The following is a 12,007-nucleotide window of genomic DNA, read 5'->3' as shown; positions in this document are numbered from 1 at the left end:
GGGGGTCGGGGTCGCGCAGCCATTCGGAATAAAAGGGGAATATTTGCACAGGGGAATATGTTTGAAGTTTGTGATGCCACCCATGGTGTGTGGTAAGGTGGAGTACCACCGCTGCAGTTGCAGGTACCTGGTGACAGTGGTGTGGGCAGCCAGATGTTTAACCCCTCCACGGGTAGGGGGAATGCCCCGGGACTCGATGAGGGTGACGGGGAGGTGTTATTGGGACGGTAAGGGGTCGTTTGTGTACTCAGTCCAATAACACTGCCATCGACAACCATAGTAAACCAAAGTTCTGGACACCGCTGCCACTTGAAGGGAGCACGCCTGGATCCCGTGCCCGTTGGTGTTGCCTGTTAGCCTGTGACCTTTACCTTGGCACTTCTTTCTCTATTTGATCCCTGCAGTGTGAAACTGGTCGGGTACCACTCACCAGTATGGCTAACGGAGTGAGCTTGCTCTCAGGGTTCACGCTTGGGATTTTCTGAACCGTGTGAGTGGAAAGTCCTATCCCCCTCGTTGCGCTAGTACCCGGATTTTGGAGCGGGTGGAGAATGGATCTTGAAGGCTCGTCCTCGTCGGGTAAATTGCCAGGACGCCTGAAGCCTCTTCCTGACCTAGGGTCCATGTACCCCGTCATGCCCTGACCTCTGCCCGGTGATGGCACAAGGCCGCCGGCTGTCCTGCTCGACAGTCCGTGCCCCTTGTCATGATCCCCTGCGACCGGGGTCCAGCTCCTACCAGGCCCAGACCAACGTCTGCCACCTAGTAGTCTCAAGGAGCCCAGCTCCTGACCTCCTCTCTCTCTCCTCCAACACTTCACCGCCCCGTGACCTCTCCTCTTGAGAGTCACTAACTGACTGACTGACTGACTCCTGACACTCCTGACCTCCCCTAAACCAACCCCCCAAATAGGCGACCCTATTCCACTCAGGCCGTCCACTGGTATGTCTGGTGGTTGTGGTGCAGAGTGTTCCTACGATTTTGATTAGCTTGTTCTTGGCTATACCAAAGGTTAGGGACCCGTAACCAAGGAGGAGGTGGATACCGTGCAAAAGGGCAGATTGCACAATACCCTGTGACGACCTGATAGGCCAGGGCGTCACATATACACTGCGTTTATGTAAAAAAGTATGTTTGGCCACCTAGTGGCTGGGTTGAGTATTGCTCTCTGATAAAGAGAATAGGTTCTGCCTAGTGACAGGAGGACTTAGGCTGGGAACAGTTAAGTTCTGTGGGTCGCCCACAAGGGAGGAGCCAGTTGCAGGGTACAGCCTGACTCTTTCCCAGGTTTAGTAAGTAGGAGTAAGGCCTAAGACACACGACAAGTTAAATAGTCTAAGTGGAATGCAATAAAAAAATCGCATTCCACTTGGACCCATGTTACTCTATGGGGCAAGTCCCATGTGCGATTTTTTTTTTCTCAGCCCTTATCAGACCAAGAAAACAATCGCAGCATGCTGTGGGTGGAATTCGATCGGTTTTCACTCGCGCACCCAGACAAGTCTATGGGTGAGAGTGAAACATCGCACTGCACTCAGATGACACCGAAGTGCAGTGCGATAATAACATCAGCTGATAATGGAGGAAATGGGGAGAATAGTCCCTCCCCCTCCTCCGCAGCTGTGATGTGGTCACAGGTTTGGATCCCAGTATAATGACACTCGGAGCACGCTTGCGGCAGAGCAGGAGACGGGGATCATTAGCATAATGCATCTGATGCTCTCACACGCTTGAGAGCTTCTTGTTCAGCAATGGAGTCTTGCGTGGTGAGCGTGCATATAGGAGCATGCATACAAGCCATGGAGAGGGAGTGCATTACTTTTTGTTTTCTTTCAAACAATTGTATCTGCTGATTCCAGGTCTTTCTGTAACGCTCCACAGGTGGTTCTTGGCTTTTGAACAAATTTTGTGATAATTTTTTTCACTCATTTATCTAAAATCTTGTGGTGAGCCCCTGGTCATGCCTGGTTTATGGTGAAATTATTTTCTTTACACTTCTACATTATAGAATCTTTAGTATTTTAGAAAAAAATGTTCACCAATGCCATCAGTATGCTTTGTAACAATAAGGCAGTGAAGGTTTTGAGACAGCTCACTGGTTTTACCTATCATGAGATGTTTCTTGTGGGGCACTTTTGTAAAGAGACACCTTTTTTTAAGCCATCAATTGAATCAGCTGATATTATTTTTCCCTAAGTGGCATAATTGCTTTCTAATTACTGATAGATTTCTGCTGGTATCATGACTTTATCACTTTTTGCACCTCCCTTTGTTCATGTGTTGAATACTTTTTCGCTTTGTCATTTTTCATTATTACACATAACTTAATTGATGGATATCTATGGTTTGAGTTCTTTGCCTGTGTATATTGGATGGGATGTTAATGACATCTGGTGAGAAAATCATGTCAATAGCACCTTTATAAATATATTTACTTATATTTACTTGAGTGACGGGTTCAATACTTATTTAACCCGCTGTATTTATCCATCCATCATGCCCCCCAGTTCCCTACACAGTATGATGCCCCCACAATTCCTCACATAGTAGATATATATTTACTTAGAAATTTAGTGATGGGTTCAATACTTATTTAACCCACTGTATTTATCCATCCATCATGCCCTCCAGTTCCCTACACACAGTATGATGCCCCCACAATCCCTCACATAGTAGATATATATTTACTTAAAAGTTTAGTGACGAGTTCAATACTTATTTAACCCGCTGTATTTATCCATCCATCATGCCTTCCAGTTCCCTTTACACAGTATGATGCCCCCACAATCCCTCACATAGTAGATATATATTTACTTAAAAATGTAGTGACGGGTTCAATACTTATTTAACCCACTGTATTTATCCATCCATCATGCCCTCCAGTTCCCTACACACAGTATGATGCCCCCACAATCCCTCACATAGTAGATATATATTTACTTAAAAATGTAGTGACGGGTTCAATACTTATTTAACCCACTGTATTTATCCATCCATCATGCCCTCCAGTTCCCTACACACAGTATGATGCCCCCACAATCCCTCACATAGTAGATATATATTTACTTAAAAATGTAGTGACGGGTTCAATACTTATTTAACCCACTGTATTTATCCATCCATCATGCCCTCCAGTTCCCTTTACACAGTATAATGCCCCCACAATCCCTCACATAGTAGAAATATATTTACTTAGATATTTATTTATATTTAGAACTTGTTTTTTTTTTTTACTGCACTATTCTAAGTCCTGTTGTGTATAAATATGTGACTCTTCAGATTTTGTGTTATACCATGCCTGATGAAGAGACCTGAGTAGTCTCGAAAGCTTGCAATTATTACCATCTTTTCAGTTAGCCATTAAAAGGTATCAACCACTGAGGACTCTCAGTTCTTTTAAACAATTTTCTTAGATATTTAGTGATGGGTTCAATGCTTATTTAAACTGCTGTATTTATCCATCCATCATGCCCTCCAGTTCCCTACACACAATATGATGCCCCCACAATCCCTCACATAGTAGAAATATATTTACTTAGAAATTTAGTGAAGGGTTCAATACTTATTTAACCTGCTGTATTTATCCATGCATCATGCCCTCCAGTTCCCTACACACAATATGATGCCCCCACAATCCCTCACATAGTGGAAATATATATACTTATAAATTTAGTGACAGGTTCAATACTTATTTAACCCCCTATATTTATCCATCCATCATGCCTTCCAGTTCCCTACACACATTATGATGCCCCCACAATCCCTCACATAGTAGAAATATATATACTTATAAATTTAGTGACAGGTTCAATACTTATTTAACCCCCTATATTTATCCATCCATCATGCCTTCCAGTTCCCTACACACAGTATGATGTCCTGTCTGTCCTGTCAATCCCTCACATAGTATGATATTCCCACAGTGTTACCAGCACACGCACACCAGCCCTGCCCTGCTTAGGTCAGCTCACTCTATGGTAACAAAGTGAAAAATCCATAATCCACAACACGTAAGTAGAAGTAAAACATCACCTTTATTCCAAAAATTAAAAGGATGCAAAAGATTATAGGACCGTGTGGAAGGAGAGGAACAGACATTTGGCTACGGTTTCGAGCTGACCGCTCTTCGATGTTTTAGTTCCATTTACCTTTTGCGAATGTTGGATTTTTCATTTCGTTTGGTTCCATTATCACCCAGAAGCCGGTCTGGAGTCTTCGAGCACCACACCCTATTTATGGCAATTTTCCGAAATCTGATGATATTACCTCTCCTTCCTCTAGGGGACAATAGGGTGAAGTGGTTGGTTGGCATGCCCTTTTAACATATCAGCAGTCTCCATATTGCCCTCCTATGTTATAGCAGAGATGGTTGTTGAAGCCTCAGAACAACGTTCCACATCCTTTTTATGCCGGATCGGTTTTGATGCCTCGCTTTACTGTCTAAAGAATATTTATCGAGACTCCACCTTTGCTAAACGTATATTTCCTTCCGTCCGTCCATTGCCTAAGGAGCTTCTTGAGAGAAATCAGGAGACATGTCTGTAATGTGGGGTTACCGTCTGACTCTGGTGTGCAGTGCGCACTGTCACTATCTATTGCGCCGGCTTACCCAGAATTAGGTAATCACAGATGAAAGCACTTTATGGCAGACAGAGAAAAAGAATTATCTAGCTGAGAAGAAAAAATATTAGAAACTAACAAGTAATCAAATAATTAGATTTTTACATTACAATATTATATTCCTTTCATACTCTCTTTATAATTTTTTTTTTTTTTTTTGCAAATATCAGGCGTCTGTTGGGAAAATAACGGAAATACACGTCTGTTTTTCACATTTTTTATTTGTTTTTGATGACCACAGAAGACCATCAAAATTGCATTATAGTTTTTTTTACAGGGGCTGGGCTAGCAACACCAATTTGAAGTCGGCATCGGCATTATATTGTCGGACACGCCACATGATGATGCTTTTGATTTGCACTGACGGGCTCGGGCGTCGACCTGCTGTGTTCTTGTTAGTAATTTCTGCTAGCCTGTGGATTACTACTTAAGTCACATGTTGCAGGAGACCTATCACAGTCGCCCCAGTCCTTTTTAGGATGGTGGAACCTGTTTTCCCATGCCGGCTATAGTTTTTTGAGATCCTAGTCCTTCTGCTTTATTATCCTGTTGCTAATGAAATTCTGTGTGCTGTTTGGTGTTTTTTGGAAATACTCTTGTTCTCTGATTAGTTCCTCCCTTTCTTTAGATTCCTCCTGATCACGTATGTCTATACCTCTGTGAGTTTGAGTTTTGGTTCCCCCCCGTCTATTTATTTGTGTGGGATTAATCAACCTTGTCCTGGTCCTTCCCTGGGTGGAAGGAGGGGCACTAGACAAGGGTTGCTCAGGAGCTAGGGCAAGGAAGGCGGCCCAAACATCACCACCTTCAGACGTATCTTTGGATCAAGGTAAGCTAGGGTTCTCCTAGACTTAGGGCGAGTTTAGACTCCCCTGCTCCTAGTGATCCTATTTTCTTTAATATATTTTTCCTGCATTTTATTTATTTGTTTATTTTCCATTTATTTCACACATAGGGCCCCAGTTAGAGCTGAAATTGAGCCTCTTTCATAGCAGAGCTGACTGGGTCTCCTAGGACCCAGCAACTTCTATACCTACACTATACCCAGCTGCCACATGATTACTGGGTTCAGAGGAGGAAGCACTGTCAGTACTATACTGTATAAATAGTGCTAGTTCAGTGCAATGTATAGCACTATCAGCAGAAGACAGAAATAGTAATAACATCACTCTGCCTTCTTTATGTGGAGCTTGGCTGTGTCTGACAAATGTCTGCTGTCCCTGAACGATGCTGTGGACCTTCTCTACCCTGCAGTAATGTTTTAGAACATGGGTCCCCAATTCCAGTCCTCGAGGGCCGCCAACAGTGCATGTTTTCAGGATTTCCTTAGTATTGCACATGTGATAATTTAATCACCTGCACAGTTGATGATTCCAACACCCATGCAATGCTAAGGAAATCCTGAAAACATGCACTGTTGGCGGCCCTCGAGGACTGGAGTTGGGGAACCCTGTTTTAGAACATCACTGCAGAGCAGAACACTGACCCAATGAACAATTTCTGCACACGGGTGGTCCAGAAGTAATTAAAAACAGTTTACCATAAATTCTAAACCTTAAACTTGGTGTATCCATGGCACTGGTTTAGGATTGCTGCCTAGTTTATCAGGCAGCTGAATATCGTGGACTCTGTAGAGGACACAGAAGTCATTGTACTACTTTATTGTACTTTGTGTATTTCAATATGTATATGTAGGGGGGTGTTCGACCCACCTCCCCCCCAGTACATAATGATGGTTCTCCTGTATTTCATGTATATGTGGTAATGATGTAAAGTTGTATGTATTAGTTATATAGGCTTTAGTGTAAAGTTAGAAATGTTGCCAGCTAGTGGCTATTTTAAGCAATGCAAAGCAGGACACAACGTAGTAAGGATTTAGTTATGATTTTAGATAAGATACAATTAACAATGGTGAGAGAAGGGGAAAGAGTATTAAAAGCAACCATCTTGGGGTGGAGGCTCAGAAAAGGTTCAAACAAGAAGAGGAGAGGATGTGGGTCTAGGTGTGAGGACCCATACCAGAACCCAATGTCACTTCTTGATGTCCGGAGCCTATGGCTCACCCCGGCGGGTTCAGTTAAGTCATCCAGGGGAGGAATGGACAAGAAGTGGGAAGAGGTACAAGGAGATTGTCCTGGAGTACCAAGGACTATGCCAGAACAGTGAGGGACACTGAAGGAGAATGCCAGGCGCTATACCCATATTGGTAGGCTTAGGTGAAGAGAGGAAGAGTATTCCACTGCCAGATTGAAAGAATGTTGGCTACCATGTCTGCCTTGAAGGTGTTAATAAGTAAAGGAAGTATGGTTAAGAAAACCATGGTGTGGTTTCTTCTCAGCGGTCTCTGCATCTGAGTGCAGAAAGGTGAACGGAGACCCAGAAAAACTAGTGAGTGCCTAGCACACCACACAGAGTCTTAATCGCACACATGGATCCCTAAGAATAGGAGTGCATCAACCGAGTGGCCCAGCACTGCCTTCCTACATATACATAGAGCTAAATGCAACCTCTATTGGTCCTGGTGGGCAGGTGGCTTTTTGTGTGATTGCAGGGATTCTAATAGCAGGAAGCTTCTAAAAAGACCTAGTACAACCCTAGTAATGATAATCGTCACTAAAACTGGTTAGATTCCCTGTTACTGGGACAGATCCAACTCTGGGAGACCCAAATGCTAAATGATATGAATTGGTTTTGGGACCCAAGTTTCTGGTCATCAACTCAAACTTAATGGGTTATCTGTGATGTATTATCTCTTCTATGCTTGGGATATCTGCAATACTTCATTTGCCCTGCGGAGGAGCTGCAGGGAAACTAAACCCACATTGTGCAATAGAAACTAAACCCACATTGTTCAATACTTCATTTGCCCTGTGGAGTAGCTGCAGGGAAACTGAACACACATTGGGCAATACTTAATTTGCCCTGCGGAGGAGCTGCAGAGAAACTAAACCCACATTGTGCAATACTTCATTTGCCCTGCGGAGGAGCTGCAGGGAAACTAAACCCACATTGTGCAATACTTCATTTGCCCTGCGGAGGAGCTGCAGGGAAACTAAACCCACATTGTGCAATACTTCATTTGCCCTGCAGAGGAGCTGCAGGGAAACTAAATCCACATTGTGCAATACTTCATTTGCCCTGCGGAGGAGCTGCAGGGAAACTAAATCCACATTGTGCAATACTTCATTTGTCCTGCAGAGGAGCTGCAGGGAAACTGAACACACATTGTGCAATACTTAATTTGCCCTGCGGAGGAGCTGCAGGGAAACTGAACCCACATTGTGCAATACTTCATTTGCCCGGCGGAGGAGCTGCGGGGAAACGAAACCCACATTGTGCAATACTTCATTTGCCCTGCGGAGGAGCTGCAAGGAAACTAAACCTACATTGTGCAATACTTCATTTGTCCTGCAGAGGAGGTGCAGGGAAACTAAACCCACATTGTGCAATACTTCATTTGCCCTGCGGAGGAGCTGCAGGGAAATTAAACACAGTTCATCACTAATCGCTGGTGGTCTCCAGAGCAGAACTCCTTATGGTTTATTTACAGGTACGAACAAGATTATATCCAGAAAAGCGCCCCTAAGTGTAAGACTCAAGACACCACTATTAACTGGTTAATTTCTATAAACAATAACAGGCTAAATTCTCAGTGTTTTTTGTTAAATATATTCGCTGCAAATGCCGAGAACCCTATTTCTGCTATAATTATTGGAATCCTTTACGTCAATTAATGCAAATTGATTAACTAGAGGAGAGTAATATGGAAAATAATATGACACCTCTGACCCGGAGAGAAGTACTGCACATCTAAATCAATTGCTCATTATCAGAAATGCTGCGCGGCTTATTACCTGAGCTCTAATTAAGGACTACATTCATTTTTTTACTAATTGCACAAGGTATATTATTTAATTCTCCATGCATCCAAGCAAATTATGTGATGCTAAATTTATGCTGATGTTATTTTTTTTCTATTTAGAGATGGTGAAACTAATGCATAAAGACACCAGGAACAATTTAAGTGGGAGGCAGCGAGTATCCGGCAGAAGTAGACGGTTGGTGCACAGCAATGGGTTAACACTGGGGACACTTTGCTTATACATGGGATACAATTACCTACAAAAAATGTGCAACGAATGCAAATGAAATCCATTAAAGATATGTGTTATTGATATTATGGTATTGAAATATTGTTGTTTGCCCAGGGATATGCTCACTTAATGCACCATTGACTATATCCACGATCCATAAATCGTTCTTTCAGATCTGTTTCTTGTGTCTCAAAACTCTCCTGGGTCGAATGTAAGAGCTTCATCCGTAAAAAAAATGACCTTTGGGAATAGCCTTGATGGTCTATGGAAGATAAAAGAAAGCTGCCTGAAGATAAGAAAATGACTGAGGTTTGTTTGTGAATACGTCTGTGGGAATATATCCTATAGAATCTTGTGCAAACACCACATCCAAGACGTCTTATTCGTAAGGTGGCATCTTTGTTGTTTAGGCACGTCCTAAACGAGTCCGGCTCAGTAGACGTCTCCTGCCAGACCAAGGAATACATCATCTATGTCCCGTGCTCACATGATGAAGTGGTCCATCTAATTGTTTTGGTCCCTTTCTCAAAGCCACATGAATAAATTGGGGTACTAGGGTGCACACGCAGTCCCCATAGCCGTTCCCTTGAGATGTAGGAAGAATATCCTAGTAAACACTAAATAATTGTGGTTCAAAACAAATTTCAATAGCTGGATAATGAACCTCGCCAAAATGCTGCGGCTCGTATCCCATCTGGAGGCCTGATGCGACTTAATGTCACACGTGATGAGTAACAAGTCATCATCCATGTGGATAACATCGATCTTTTGGAGAAGATCTGATGTGTCCCTGTTATTGGAAGGCAAACAATTTGCCAGGGGCTGACGCCATTCTGGAGGACAGATTGACTCTCGGTGTGTATACTATACCCTAATTTGATTTTTATTACTTTCTGTATTAGATATTGCACTTTAATTATGACTGCTACCTAATAATGTTCACATAAAACCGGGTGAAATAAGTATTGAACGTCACCAATTTTCTAAGTAAATATAGTTTTAAAGGTGCTATTGACATGAATTTCTTACTTGATGTTGGTAACAACCCATCCAATCCACACAGGCAAAGAAATCAAACCATAGATGTCCATACATTAATTTATGTGTAATAATGAGAAATGACACAGGGAAAAAATACTGTACACGATTGCGGAAATTACTTTGTACAAAAGCTTTTGTTGGGCATTACAGGCTCAAGATGCCTCCTGTATGGAGACACTAGTCGCCTGCATTGCTCGGGTGGAATTTTGGCCCATTCTTCTACACAAACACACTTCAAATCCTGTAGGTTCTGAGCTCCTTCTATGAACTCTGAGCTTGAGTTTTTCCATTTTCTATTGGATTCAGCTCTGGGGATCGGCTCGGCCATTCTAGCAGATTTATTTCATTTCTCTGAAACCAGTTGGGAGTTTCCTTGGCTGTGTGTTTGGGATCATTGCCTTGCTGAAATCTCCATCCTCATATCATCTTCATCATTCCTGTAGATGTCAACAGATTTTTGTCAAGAATGTCTTGATACATTTTTCAATTCATCCATCCTTCAGATAAGAGGTTTGTCAGTGCCGTATGCCGAAAAATAGCCCCACATCATGATGTTCCCACCTCCAGACTTTAGTGTTGTTGGTGTTTTGGGGGATGATTTTCTTTTTGGCCTCTGAACATGGTGTGTATTATGGTATCCAAAGAGGTCAATTTTGGTCTCATCTGACCAGACTGTATTCCCCCAGTATTTTACAGGATTGTCTAAATGCTATTGAGCAAACTTTAAGCATGCTTGAACCTGTTTATTGTTCAGCAGTGGAGTCTTGCACGGTGAGCGTGCATACAGGAGTATGCATACAGGCCATGGAAGGGGAGTGCATTACTTATTGTGCTTTCTTTGAAACAAAGTACCTACTGATTCTAGGTCTTTCTGTAGCTCTCCAGAGGTGGTTCTTGACTCCAAGACAATTCTTATGATAATGTCTTTTCACTCCTCTGTCTGAAATCTTTCAGGGAGCACCTGGTTGTGGCCAGTTTATGGTAAAATGATTTTCTTTCCACTTCTGGATTATGGCCCCAACAGCCCTCACTGGAACCTTCAGGATTTAGAAATTCTTCTGTAACCAATGCCATCAGTATGTTTAGCAGCAATAAAGTTGTGAAGGTCTTGAGGCAGCTCACTAGTTTTATCCATCAGGAGATGTTTCTTGTGTGGTACTTTGGTAATGAGACACCTTTTGTCATGACTTTCCATGGCTTTTTGTATCTCTATTTCTTCATGTGTTCATTCCTTTTTCCCTGTGACATTTCTCCTTATTACTCATCACTACATTTATGGACATCTATGGTTTGATTTCTTTGTCTGTGTGGATTGGATTAGTTGTTACCGACATCTAGTGAGAAATTAATTTCAATAGCACCTCCAGAAATATACTTACTTATAAAAAATGTGACTTGTTAAACACTTATTTCAACGGCTGAATGTGTTCAACTTCTTGCTGGTATGATTTTGTTTTTATATTTTGTACGGGCACTTTATTGGATTCATTGATTGATTATTCATCATTAGATGGTTCTTACATAAAAATACATTTTTGTACTTATTTACTTATTTCTCCATTCTGAGCTTTCCAATCGTGCCATTATGTATTTAAATAGCCAATCACCATACTAATCTTCCCTCGTGTTTTGCTGTTTTCTATTATGTGACTCACTTTTAATCTCTTGGTTTTTAATACATAATATTCATAAAACACGTTTGTAATGGACATGATTTGCAGTGGCTGCTCATTTTTTGTAAGTGTTTGCTTTTGCATTGGACATAAGCATTATTTATCATGCAGTACACGATGGCCACAAATCACATTTATATTTATCATTTGCTGTGTTCTCAGTTCTCCTCAATTTTACTTGCGATGGTCTGCTGGCAAACACCTCAGCTGTACTTCCTTCACACCGACACAATTTCTTTCTCTTCTTCACAGTGCATTGCAGGACACATCCACATTTGTTGGTCACAGTATTAGTAGAGGTACTTTGCAGTAACTTGTCTGGTGACTTCTTACATTTTCCTACAGGCTACTTACACAGTCACAGCGGCATAGTTCCTCACCACTGACACTTGTCTCTAGCTCTCTCTGATGTGTTAATTCTTTTCGCACCAAGGTTTCATTACTCAAATGCTTCTTGTGTAACAATACTCACTGTCAGCAATAAGTCTATATGCTCTATATGGTTGTCTTTACAAGTTGCTCTAACGAGGCATAACATCGCCTTTGCCACATCTGTGGTGCCAATCCTCAATTGCTGTT

The sequence above is a fragment of the Anomaloglossus baeobatrachus genome, chromosome 6, assembly GCF_048569485.1.
Source record: "Anomaloglossus baeobatrachus isolate aAnoBae1 chromosome 6, aAnoBae1.hap1, whole genome shotgun sequence".
NCBI classification, from domain to species: domain Eukaryota; kingdom Metazoa; phylum Chordata; class Amphibia; order Anura; family Aromobatidae; genus Anomaloglossus; species Anomaloglossus baeobatrachus.
This window is presented reverse-complemented; position numbering follows the sequence as displayed.